General features: G+C 44.2%; 1 non-coding gene across 1 annotated transcript; it reads left to right on the top strand.

The window, feature by feature from the left end:
* Positions 1–11,834: 11,834 nt before the first annotated feature.
* On the top strand, positions 11,835–11,910 carry TRNAI-GAU (transfer RNA isoleucine (anticodon GAU)). The gene has a single exon. It is a non-coding gene; the product is annotated as a tRNA-Ile (tRNA).
* The last annotated feature ends 1,905 nt before the right edge of the window (positions 11,911–13,815 follow it).

The following is a 13,815-nucleotide window of genomic DNA, read 5'->3' as shown; positions in this document are numbered from 1 at the left end:
AAAAAGATAATAAAGGCCCTGGCCGGTTGGCTCAGTGGTAGAGTGTCAGCCTGGCGTGCGGAAGTCCTGAGTTCGATTCCCAGCCAGGGCACACAGGAGAAGTGCCCATCTGCTTCTCCACCCCTCTCCCTCTCCTTCCTCTCTGTCTCTCTTTCCCTCCCGCAGCCAAGGCTCCATTGGAGCAAAGATGGCCCGGGCGCTGGGGATGGCTCCATGACCTCTGCCTCAGGCACGAGACTGGCTCTGGCTCTGGTCGCAACAGAGCGACGCCAGGAATGGGCAGAGCATCGCCCCCTGGTGGGCGTGCCGGGTGGATCCCGGTCGGGCGCATGCGGAAGTCTGTCTGACTGCCTCCCTGTTTCCAGCTTCAGAAAAATATAAATAAATAAATAAGATAAATAAAAAGTGCTAATGAGGATATGGAGAAATTGGAACCAATTCTTACACACTGCTGATAGACATGTACAATGGTGCAGCGGTTTTGGAAAACACTCTGTCAGCTCCTCAGAACGTGAAACATAGAGTTATTATATGACCCAGAAATTCCACTCATAGGTATGTACCCAAGAAAAGTGAAAACATATCTATACAAAATCTTGTATGTAAATGTTCATAGCAGCAATATACATACTAGCTGAAAAGTAGGGACAACTCAATATCTATCAACTGATGAATGGGTAAATAAAATGTGGTATATTACTAAAATGGGATACTATTTGGCAATAAAAAGAATTGAGGCCCTGGCTGGGTAGCTCAGTTGGTTAGAGCATTGTCCCAATACACCAAAGTTGAGGGTTCCATCCCTTGTCAGGGCACAGACAAGAATCAACCAATGAGTGCATAAGTAAATGGAACAAGAAATCGATGTTTCTCTCTTTTTCTCTCTCTTTCTTCCTCTCTTTAAAATCAATAAAGAAATAATAAAAAAAAGTTTGTGTATATATAAATAAAATAATTGAAAACAGGGACTTGAGACATTTGTACACCCATGTTCACAGCAGCATTATTCATAAATAGTCAAAAGGTGGAAGCAATCCAATTGACCATCAGTAGATGAATGGGAAAACAAAATGGGTGTATCCACACAATGGAATATTGTTCAGCTTTAAGAGGAAGGAAATTCTAACACATACTGCAACATGGATAACCCTTGAGGCATGATGGTTAGTAAAATAAGCCAGTTTAAAAAAGACAAATACTGTATGATTCCAATGATATGATGTTCCTAGAACAGTCAAATTCATAGAGAAAGTAGAACGATTATTACCAGGAGATAGCGGAAGAGAGTATAGTGTATTGTTTAATGGTGCAGAAAAATGGTTAAGATGGTAAATTTTATGTTATGTGTATTTTACTATAATTTAAAAATTTTTAAATAAATGTATGAAATATGGATACATGCTACACCATGAATGGATCTTGAAAACTTTATGTTAAATGAAAGAAACCAGCCACAAAGGACCACATATTGTGTGATTCCACTTTTATGAAATGTCTGTAACAGGCAGCTTCATAGGGATGGAAAGGAGACCAGTGGTTGCCCAGGGCTGTTGGGGGAGGGGTGGTGAGAAGGGCTGAGGGTGTGATGACTGTGGTGATGGTTTCATAACTCTGTGAATATACTAAATATCATTGAATTTTATATTTTAAATGAATTAATTGTATGGTATGGGAATTTTATCTAAATTAAGCTGTTTAAAATGTATGTTGGCCCTGGCCGGTTGGCTCAGTGGTAGAGCGTCAGCCTGGCGTGTGGGGGACCCGGGTTCGATTCCTGGCCAGGGCACATAGGAGAAGCGCCCATTTGCTTCTCCACCCCCACCCCCTCCTTCCTCTCTGTCTCTCTCTTCCCCTCCCACAGCCAAGGCTCCATTGGAGCAAAGATGGCCTGGGCGCTGGGGATGGCTCCTTGGCCTCTGCCCCAGGCGCTACAGTGGCTCTGGTTGGGGCAGAGCGACGCCCCGGAGGGGCAGAGCATCGCTCCCTGGTGGGCAGAGCCTCGCCCCTGGTGGGCGTGCCGGGTGGATCCTGGTCGGGTGCATGCGGGAGTCTGTCTGACTGTCTCTCCCCGTTTCCAGCTTCAGAAAAATACAAAAAAAAAAATGTATGTTGCACCCTGGCTGGACAGTTCAATTGGTTAGAGCGAGCATTGTCCCGAAGCACAGAGGTTGTTGGTTCGACCCCAAGTCAGGGCACATACAGGGACAAACTGATGTTCTTGTCTCTCTCTCCCTCCTTCCTTTTCTCTCTCACTAAAATCAATAAATAAAATTTGAAAAAAAAGTATGTTTCATTTATTTAGGAAACTAAATACCAGATGTGCTTTAGGAAAATAAAGGAATATCCCAAGATATTCCAGAGAATAAGAGCCCCCACACAGTAGAAGGAGGAGAAGCTGAGGAGGAAGGCTGTGCCATTGGCTATGAGAACAAGCAGTCTGCATTGGAGCAGGAGGGCTCTAGCTAGGAATAAAAAAAACAAAATCCAGAAAGGGCCCTGGCCAGTTGGCTCAGTAGTAGAGCATCGGCCTGGCATGTGGAAGTACCGGATTCGATTCCTGGCCAGGGCACACAGGAGAAGTGCCCATTTGCTTCTCCACTCTTCCCCCTCTACTTTCCCTCTGTCTCTCTTTTTTTTTTACAGAGACAGAGAGAGAGTCAGAGAGAGGGATAGGGACAGACAGACAGGAATGGAGAGATGAGAAGCATCAAGCATTAGTTTTCCGTTGTGCATTGTAGTTGTTCATTGATTGCTTTCTCATTTGTGCCTTGACCATGGGCCTTCAGCAGACCGAGTAACCCCTTGCTAGAGCCAGTGACCTTGGGCTCAAGCTGGTGAGCTTTTGCTCAAACCAGATGAGCCCTTGCTCAAGCTGGCGACTTTGGGTTCTTGAACCTGGGTCCTTCCTCATCCCAGTCTGATGCTATATCCACTGTGCCACCACCTGGTCAGGCTCCCTCTGTCTCTATCTTCCCCTCCCACAGCCAAGGCTCCATTGGAGAAAAGTTGGCCCGGGTGCTGAGAATGGCTCCCTGGCCTCTGTCTCAGGCGCTAGAATGGCTCCAGTTACAACGGAGCAACGCCCCAGATGGGCAGAGCATCGCCCCCTATTGGGCGTGCCGGGTGTATCCCAGTGGGGCGCATACAGGAGTCTGTCTCTCTGCCTCCCCAATTCTCACTTCAGAAAAAAAAAAAGATCCAGAGAAGTATTTGCTTAAAAAAAAAATACTTTTCTTACATAGAAAAGTAAGAGCCCTGGCCAGTTGGCTGTGGTAGAGCATCGGCCTGGCGTGCAGAGGTCCCGGGTTCGATTCCTGGCCAGGGCACACAGGAGAAGCGCCCATCTGCTTCTCCACCCCTCCCCCTCTCCTTCCTCTCTGTCTCTCTCTTCCCCTCCCACAGCCAAGGCTCCATTGGAGCAAAGATGGCCCGGGCGCTGGGGATGGCTCCTTGGCCTCTGCCCCAGGCGCTAGAGTGGCTCTGGTCACAACAGAGCGACGCCTCTGAGGGGCAGAGCATCGCCCCCTGGTGGGCAGAGCCTCGCCCCCTGGTGGGCGTGCCGGGTGGATCCCGGTCGGGCGCATGCGGAGGTCTGTCTGACTGTCTTTCCCCGTTTCTAGCTTCAGAAAAAATACAAAAAAAAAAAAAAAGTAAGAAAATAAAAATATGAGGCAGTTATTAAGTACAGGAAAAGAAAATTTAATTATCATATACATGCCTCAGCTGTGAATAATCATTCTGTTATCTTAACGAACACCATTAATAAAAATGGTGATATAAAATATATAAGGAGAATGAGGGAAAGTAGGAGGAATTGTAAAAAGAATCCATTCTTCATCTGGAAGTCAATTAATGAAATCAAAGATTGCTAATCAAGAGAGAACAATGTAAGTTTATCATTTAGGAAGATGAGGATAAACACAGTTGTACCATGAAGCAGCAGCAGAGTTGCCTCTGAGGAGTCAGACTGGGGCGAAGGGATCCACCTGGATTTTGTTGTAAGCCTTTTCTTTTTTTTTTTTTTTTTTCTTTTATTATTATTATTTTTCTTTTTTGAAGCTGGAAACGGGGAGAGACAGTCAGACAGACTCCCGCATGCGCCCGACCGGGATCCACCCGGCACGCCCGCCTGGGGCAGAGGCCAAGGAGCCATCCCCAGTGCCCAGGCCATCTTTGCTCCAATGGAGCCTTGGCTGCGGGAGGGGAAGAGAGAGACAGAGAGGAAGGGGGGGGGGGTGGAGAAGCAAATGGGCGCTTCTCCTATGTGCCCTGGCCGGGAATCGAACCCGGGTCCCCTGCACTCCAGGCCGACGCTCTACCGCTGAGCCAACCGGCCAGGGCCTGTTGTAAGCCTTTTAAATCGGCCTTGACCAAAAACCAAAACAAAAAAGCACATGTGACTTAACATACAGTTTTAAAAAGGGAATCCTGAAATTAGAATGATCAAATTGCACGCCTATTGAATTCTTTTGCATGCCTATTTCCTCTTCAGAAAAACTGGGGCGAATTTCCCTTCAGAATAGCTAGAAGGAGGGGAGGAGAGAGGTTGGAGAATTGGGAGTTGTCCCAAGCAGGGGACAGGCTCCTCCACCTTCCCAGCTGTGTCTAATTCCTGGTACTAGCTTCTTTTCTAGTTGCCCTTTGCCTTTCAAGCTGATGGATTCCAGGTTCAATGCAGTAACACCCCCCACAATGGCCTTGCCCTTGGACTCCTGTATCTCTGGGAATCTTTCCAACACCATTTCCCGAACTTGTTTGCGCATCTTGCTTCCTCTTGGATGCCCAGCCTTGGCCTCCCATCTCACTCTTGCCCAACACCGACTTTCCTTAACTTGACACTTGGGACTTCCCCTGGTTTTCCTCATCCAGGGCTCAGATGTCAGTTTCTCTGTCATCCACACCCCACACCCACAACTGCAAGGCACCCATGCCCAGCTCAGCTCCTGGAGCCCTTGTGTCCGAAGAACTCAGGATACACCTGTGTGAATGACCAAGAGGGAAAGTCACCCTGAGAAAATTGCCACATCTCTCTCTAGTCTCAGGCTCCTCACTGGTAATACGGGAGAAATTATTCACATTGTGAAAATTCAAGGACTATAGCATTTAGAACTGTGACTGGCACACAATTGGCCTGTGGAAATAATTAGCCAAAGACACACTAAAGTAGAATTTCAAGTAATACCATGAAACAGCAGCAGACAGCTGGCTTGGTGTGTGTGCGACGCAGTGGGAGTCAGCCAAGACATCCAGAAGGCTGAGCTGAGGGTGTCAGATTTCAACATTTCTTAAGAAAAAAAAAAAAAAAGGCTATGTACATAACTAGATGGTCTTGTACACCCATCCCCCAGGCTCTGATGTATTGTGAACACACCCAGAGACATGGACACTAGCCATCTTTAAGTGCAAAACAAAAGGATATATCCATCCAGGATTCCTCTTCCAAATTCCCCTCCTTTCCATTTCAGAACACCCCCAGCAATTCTGAGTTTTCTTCGGCAACCCCTCAATTGTGCTGAAAAGACTTCTGGGTTTACTTTCTCTAGAACCAACTCCCCATATTTTTTTTATAAATTTTTATTTATTTTTTATTTATTCATTTTAGAGAGGAAAGGGGGGGGGGAGAGACAGAGAGAGAGAAGGGGGGAGGAGCTGGAAGCATCAGCTCTCATATGTGCCTTGACCAGGCAAGCCCAGGGTTTTGAACCGGCGACCTCAGCATTTCCAGGTTGATGTTTGATTCACTGCGCCAACACAAGTCAGGCCCAACTCTCCATATTTTTGTGCCTTCCTGACACTCCAATTATTTAACAACTGATGGCAATATTTCCCTTGGGAAATGCCCACTTGCATTTTCTTGACTTCATGATTCTTTTTTCTTTGACAATAATTGATTTTTTAGAGAAAGAAGGAAAGAGAGACAGAAATATCAATCTCCTCCAGTATGTGCCTTGATTGGGAATATTTTTTTAACTTAAAAAAACATTTATTTGCCGACCTATGGTGGTGCAGTGGATAAAGCGTCAACCTGGAAATGCTGAGGTCGCCGGTTCAAAACCCTGGGCTTGCCTGGTCAAGGCACATATGGGAGTTGATGCTTCCTGCTCCTCCCCCACTTCTCTCTCTCTGTCTCTCCTCTCTCTCTCTCTCTCTCTCTCTCTCTGTCTCTCCCTCTCCTCTCTAAAATGAATGAATGAATAAATAAATAAATAAAATAAACTGTTCAGACTTTCCAAATACTTACATTACTTGCAAATTTAAAAAAAAAAGAAAAAAAAACATTTATTTTATTGATTTTAGAGGAAAAGGAAGAAAGGGAGAGGGAGAGACAGGAACATCCATTTGTTCTTATATGTTCCTTGATTGGGTATCAAACCCACAACTTCTGTGCTTCAGGATGATGCTCTAACCAATCAAGCTATCCATCCAGGACATTGATTGGGAATTGAACCAGCAACCTTTGTGTATGGGACTGATGCTGTAACCAACTGAGTTATCCAGTCAGGTTGACTTCATAATTCTTTTATCTACATCTTTTAATTTCACCATCCAAAAAATTAAAAAGCTTCTAAGTATAGAATGTTCATGACTATATTTAACTTTCACAGGAACTTCAGATCGTTTAAAGGCCACTGCGTGAGGGCTGGAAGTCTTTAAACTACTTTAAAATATTCGACTTGGATCTGCTTTTCATGGGAATCTGGTACTTTACTGATCCCAGACTTTCAGAATTCACAGTTCAAAAGGATTTAAAAAAAAAAATAGAAGAAGAAGAAATGGGAGGAGGGTGTTTCACGGTTGGACAATCATCTATTACCACCCAAAAGAGTAGGAAGAACATGCTCTCAGAATACAGGCTGGCCTTTTAAATTGAATATATTAAGTTATCTTTCCCCCTTGATGCCCTACATTATGCTTTTCTAATAGGAACACAGGCTAAGGAGGTTAAAGATGAGCTGCAGCGCCATCTAGTAGTAAATTGTGCTCAGTGCACATGCAAGAGTTCTAGTCCATAGTTTGCCCAAATGGTTAACTCATACCCAAGATTACCAGCGCTAGCATCAACAGCTTCATTTTACAAAAATTTCTACAACCTTGTACTTAAAAAATTTACCGACCTGTGTTGACACAGTGGATAAAGCGTGAACTTGAAATGCTGAGGTCGCTGGTTCAAAACCCTAGGCTTGCCGGGTCAAGGCACATACAGGAAGCAACTACTACTAGTTGATGCTTCTGCTCCTCTCCCCACCCTCACCCTCTCTTCTCTCTAAAAATCAATTAATAAAATAAAAATATATATATTAAAAATATATTAAAATAATAAAAAAGAAAAAGTTTACCTCACTATATTTTTTTTTTAATTTTTTATTTATTCATTTTAGAGAGGAAAGGGAAAGACAGAGAGAGAGAGAGGAGAGAGACAGAGAGAGAGAGAAGGGGGGAGGAGCTGGAAGCATCAACTCCCATATGTGCCTTGACCAGGCAAGCCCAGGGTTTCGAACCGGCAACCTCAGCATTTCCAGGTCGATGCTTTATCCACTGCGCCACCACAGGTCAGGCTTACCTCACTATAAATCTAAAAATTGAGTGACCAGTCAGTGAATGGGTATTTGAGCACTGTTCTTGAGTCTGACAGTCCTGGGTTAGAATTTGCTTTTTGGGTGATTTTAGGCAAGTTACTCGAACCTTCAGATCCTCAGTTTCTTCTTGTACAATGGAGACGATAACAGTTGGCAGGATTATTCTTAAGATAAAGGAAAGTGTGCCTGTCATGTATTTGCCAATGTTCCTGACAAGTAAAGGCTTGTTGTGGATTTGTTCAATGCTCAGAGAAAGATGAGGTGTATGTAGTCCAGGTAAGGGACAAAAACCCTCCCAAACAGGCCTAAGTGAAAGACTTACTATGAGAAGCCCAAGCAGTGTCTCAAAAAATCCTTCCCTTCTTCTCAATAATGTTTTATATGTAGTTGTTGTTGGGATTTTTTTGTGTTTTTTTTAAATTAATTTTAATGGGGTGACATTGATAAATCAGGGTACATACGTTCAGAGAAAACATCTCTAGGTTATTTTTACATTTGATTATGCTGTATTCCCATCACCCAAAGTCCAACTATCTTCCATCACCTTCTAACTGTTTTTTTTGTGCCCCTCACCTCCCCCAACCCCCTCCTTCTCCTCCCCCCCCACCCCACACTTTTGTCCATGTCTCTGAGTCTCATTTTTATGCCCCACCTATGTATGGAATCAAATAGTTCTTAGTTTTTTCTGATTTACTTATTTCGCTCAGTATAATGTTTTCAAGGTCCATCCATGCTGTTGTAAATAATCCAATGTCATCATTTCTTATGGCTGAGTAGTATTCCATAGTATATATGTACTAAAGCTTTTTTTTTTTTTTTTTTGTATTTTTCTGAAGCTGGAAACCGGGAGGCAGTCAGACAGACTCCCGTATGCGCCCCACCGGGATCCACCCGGCACGCCCACAAGGGGGCGATGCTCTGCCCATCTGGGGCATTGCTCTGTTGCGACCAGAGCCATTCTAGCACCTGAGAGCAGAGGCCATGGAGCCATCCCCAGCACCCGGGCCATCTTTTGTCCAATGGAACCTCGGCTGCGGGAGGGGAAGAGAGAGACAGAGAGGAAGGAGAGGAGGAGGGGTGGAGAAGCAGATGGGCACCTCTCCTGTATGCCCTGGCCGGGAATCGAACCCCGGACTTACGCATGCCAGGCCAACACTCTACCACCGAGCCAACTGGCCAAGACCTGTACCAAAGCTTTTTAATCCACTCATCCACTGACGGACACTTGGGCTGTTTCCAGATCTTTGCTTTGTGAATAATGCTGCCATAAATGTGGGGGTGCATTTCTTCTTTTCAAACAGTGCTATGGTGTTCTTGGGGTATATTCCTAACAGTGGTATAGCTGGGTCAAAAGGCAGTTCGATTTTTAATTTTTTGAGGAATCTCCATACTGTTTTCCACAGTGGCTGCACCAGTCTGCATTCCCACCAGCAGTGCAGGAGGGTTCCCTTTTCTCCACATCCTCGCCAGCGCTTATTCTGTGTTGTTGTTTTTTTTTAAAAAAAGAAAAAGTAAAACCTTCAGCACAGAAAGAAAAAATAATAAAACCTTCAGGACACACAAAAAAGAAAAAGATCTGCATAACATTTTATATTGATTTCTGGATATTTTTTATGCTATTGTACATGGTGCTTTTTTTTTTTTTTTGTATTTTTCTGAAGCTGGAAACGGGGAGAGACAGTCAGACAGACTCCCGCATGCGCCCGACCAGGATCCACCCGGCACGCCCACCAGGGGCGATGCTCTGCCCACCAGGGGGCGATGCTCTGCCCCTGGGGGGGGTCACTCTGCCGCGACCAGAGCCACTCTAGCGCCTGGGGCAGAGGCCAAGGAGCCATCCCCAGCGCCCAGGCCATCTTTGCTCCAATGGAGCCTTGGCTGCGGGAGGGGAAGAGAGAGACAGAGAGGAAGGAGGGGGGTGGGGGTGGAGAAGCAAATGGGCGCTTCTCCTATGTGCCCTGGCCGGGAATCGAACCCGGGTCCCCCACACGCCAGGCCGACGCTCTACCACTGAGCCAACCGGCCAGGGCCCATGGTGCTTTTTTAATACATTTTACAATTGTTGCCTGTAAAGGTAGAAGTACGTTTTTATTTATTTATTTCTTTATTTATTTATTGACAGTGACAGAGAGAGAGGCAGAGAGAGGGACAGATAGGGGTAGACAGGCAGGAAGGGAAAAAACGAGAATCATCAATTCTTCGTTGCAGCTCTTTAGTTGCTCATTGATTGCTTTCTCATATGTGCCTTGATTGGGGGGCTATGGCAGAGTGAGTGACCTCTTGCTCAAGCCAGCAACCTTGGGCTCAAGCCAGAGACCATGGGGTCATGTCTATAAGCCCACGCTCAAGCCAGTGACGATGGGGTTTTGAACATGGGTCCTTTCCGTTCCAGTCCAATGCTCTCTCTGCTGCACCACTGCTTGGTCAGGCTAGAAGTACATTTTTAGATTGGCCTTATATATAGCAAGCTTGCTAAATTGACTTATTTATTCTAATACTTTATTTTTTAGATTCATCTGGGTTTTCATGTCACTTTTGAATAATGGCCATTTTACCTCTTTCTGTTCAAACCTTAGGCCTTAATTATAGCCTTATTGCATTGCCTAAGGCCTTTAAGATGATAGTGAATATTTGTGATGCCGGTAGGCTTCTTGCCTCATTCCCTGTCTCAGAAAGAGAGTTTTCAAATTTACCATTAAGTATATTTGCTAAAGGTTTTTAGTGGGTCATATTTAATGAGATCTCTTCTGGTTTCTAGACTTTTCAAAACAACAACTCTTATATATACAATCTGAGAGATATACTTCCAACTCTTAACAGTGGTTATAGCAGGATGGGAGTGTGGAGAAAGGTTGTATGATATTATGGGAAACTTTTACTTTCAATGCTGTATATACTTGAGCATATGAATAATTTACAGTGACCATAGATTATTTATTTTGGTTTCAGGAAATAAAAGGGGGGCAATTTAAGTCAACCAGCGAACACAGCAAACATCAAATAGTAAAATTGATCATTGTTAGATGAGGCTTTGTGAAGATATATCCAAGTATGTATCTGTCATTGATTCTTTCCCGTTGCCACATCCTCAGTCTTTGCTTAGAATATTTCTTTCTATTTCACTCTGAATGGCAGTGCATGGTGATTTGGTCTCGGTGGTGGCTGCTGTTTGCGCCCTGCCCAGGTCCTCTTTGTCAGTAGTGTACCCATTTCCCAGCTGCTCTGGGTGTTGGCTGCTAAAAGCTCACGGCTCCATCCTTCTTTGGCGGCTTCTAACTTAGCTAATGGGAGCTGTTCTGCCAGGAGATGCTTGGGAGGTTACACACACAGCGGGGGTGGCTCATGGCCAATGGCTGACTAATAGGGTGGGGTGTAAAGCCCAGCTCCCTGGCCATAAAGTGGGACAAACTCTGCACTGTGAAAAATGCCCAGAGCTCCTTGTGGGATCAGGCTGCGGTGAGACCTCTCTTGAAAGCACATATTTGCTTGGCTTCTTCCCAGCTCTGTCCTGCTTCCCTCACTTTCTTACAGATTTCTCTCTGGGGCCATCCTTCAATAAATCATTTGCACAAGAACACCCACTTGCCTCACTCTTTGCTTCTAGCAAACTTGACTCAAATCTCTGAGATTAAGGGAGGGGATGCACAGTTAGGCAGCCAAGGAAGATCTGGAGGTGATGGTGTAGTCGTATCAGAGGCTTTCCAGAAGGGGTCGCCATAGAGCAGGAGAAGGAAACATGTCTGAGAAGGAAAGCAGGGTCTGATGTCTGTCCGTCCAGCTCTGAAGCCTGGGTTTGTATGTGTGATCTTGTACCACTCTTCACACTCTGCAAAGAAAGTTTCTACAGTTCTAAATGGCAACTTTTCTCAAAATCATAAGAGGCATCTTCCTTCTTTGATGCAGCTACTAAGGTGCTGCAAGGCCAGTGTTCTATGCCAACAGGTCTCCACTGAGTCTGCTGAACTGGCCCACTCTGACTCAGCCCAGACACCAGCCAGGCAGGGCAGTGGGGAGAGGATGCTGTTGGGACCACAAGTTATTCATATGGAAAAAAAATAGCGCCTGTGCCCTGTGTCACATTAGACCATCAATGAATTTCAGATGCATCAAAGCTCTAAATGTGAAAAATGAAACCTTACAGTTTTAGGAGAAAATTTAACGAATATATTTAGAATATCAGAGTGAATAAGGGTCTCTTAAATAAGATGTAAAAAGTACAAACCATTAAGGAAAAGATTATTAAATTTTACTGTGTCAGCCCTGGCCAGTTGGCTCAGTGGTAGAGCATCAGCCTGATGTGTGGAAGTCCCGGGTTCGATTCCCGGCTAGGGCACTGAGGAGAAGTGCCCATCTGCTTCTCCACCCTTCCGCCTCTCCTTTCTCTCTATCTCTTTCTTCTCCTCCCACAGCCAAGGCTCCATGGGAGCAAAGTTGGCCCAAGTGCTGAGGATGGCTCCATGGCCTCCACCTCAGGCTCTAGAATGGCTCTGGTTGCAGTGGAGCAATACTTCAGATGGGCAGAGCATCGCCCCCTAGTGGACATGCTGGGTGGATCCTCGTCGGGCGCATGCTAGAGTCTGTCTCTCTGCCTTCCTGCTTCTAACTTCGGAAAAATACAAAAAAAACACACCAAAAAACCAAAACTTAGCCATTGTAAATTTTTAGTTGTACAATTCAGTGTCTTTGAGTATATCCACAATGTTGTACAATCATCACCTCTATCTAGTTACAGAACTTTTTATCACCCCAAATAAAAACTCTGCACCCATTTTCCCTCCACCTCATCTTCTGGTAACCACTAACTGGATTTTACTATTCTGGATATTTCATATAAATGGAATCATACAATGTGTGGCCTTTTGGGTCTGGCTTCTTTAACTTAGCATAAAGTTTTCAAGATTCATTCATGTTTTATGTCATCCCTTTTTGTGGCTGAATAATATTCCATTGCATGGATAGACCACAATTTTGTTTAGCCATTCATCAGTTTTTGGATATTTTGACTATTGTTAATAGAGTTGCTATAAACATTTGTATACAAAGTATGGACATAATATTTTTAATTCTTTAAAGAATGTACCCAGGAGTGGAATTGCTGGGTCATATGGTAATTCTATGTTTAACTTATTGAAGAACCACCAAACCATTTTCCACAGTGGCTACATCATTGTATGTTCTCACCAGCAATGTATGAAAGTTTCAGTTTCTCAGCATTCTTGCCAATATTTCCTTTTTTTTTTAAGTCATTCTTGTGGTTGTGAAGTGGTATCTCACAGCGGTTTTCATTTGCATTTCTCTAATGACTAATGACATTGAGCATCTTTTCATGTGCTTGTTGGTTGTTTATAAGTCTTTGAAGAAATATCTATTCAAGTCCCTTTCTTATTTTTAATTAGATTGCTTGTCTTTTTGTTATTGAGTTATGGGAGTCCTTTTATATTCTGGATGCTAGACCCTTATATATGATTTGCATATATTTCCTCCCATTCTATGTGTAAAAATCACCCAATTTTTAAAATGAGCAAAAGACTTGCACTGATATTTCACATAAAGTAATATCAAAATGACCAATAAGTATATGGAAAGGGGCTCAACATTGTTTTTATGAGAGAAATGTGAATTACAGCCACAAAGGTGTATCATGACATATTCACCAGAATCACAAAAGTGTAAAAGACTGACAGACATATTAAGTGTTGGTGAGGAGCAACTGGTATTTTCTTATTTCGTTGGTGGAAATATATACTGATACCACCACTTTGAAAAAATATTTGAAAATAGTTGACTAAACCTAAATATACATATACTCTATGACCTAGCAATTCTACTCCTGGGCATATACCCAACAGAAATGAGTGTTATGTCTACCAAAAAACATGTTCAAGAATGTTTTTTGAGCCTGACCAGATGGTGGTGCAGTGGATAGAGCATCAGACTGGGACATGGAGGACCCAGGTTCTAAACCCCGAGGTTGCCAGTTTGAACACGGGCTCATCTGACTTGAGTGCGCGCTTGCCAGCTTGAGCGCGGGGTCACTGGCTTGAGCATGGGAAAATAGACATGACTCCATGGTCTCTGGCTCAAGCCCTAAGGTCTCTGGCTTGAAGCCCAAGGTCTCTGGCTTGAGTCCAAGGTTGCTGGCTTGAGCAAGGGGTCACTCACTCTGCTGTAGCACCCTCCTTCAAGGCACATATGAGAAAGCAATCAATGAACAACTAAGATGTCACAACGAAGAATT

Source organism: Saccopteryx bilineata, chromosome 2, assembly GCF_036850765.1.
Source record: "Saccopteryx bilineata isolate mSacBil1 chromosome 2, mSacBil1_pri_phased_curated, whole genome shotgun sequence".
Taxonomy (NCBI): domain Eukaryota; kingdom Metazoa; phylum Chordata; class Mammalia; order Chiroptera; family Emballonuridae; genus Saccopteryx; species Saccopteryx bilineata.
The sequence above is the reverse complement of the archived record's forward strand: the minus strand, read 5'-3'. Positions and strand labels throughout refer to the sequence as shown.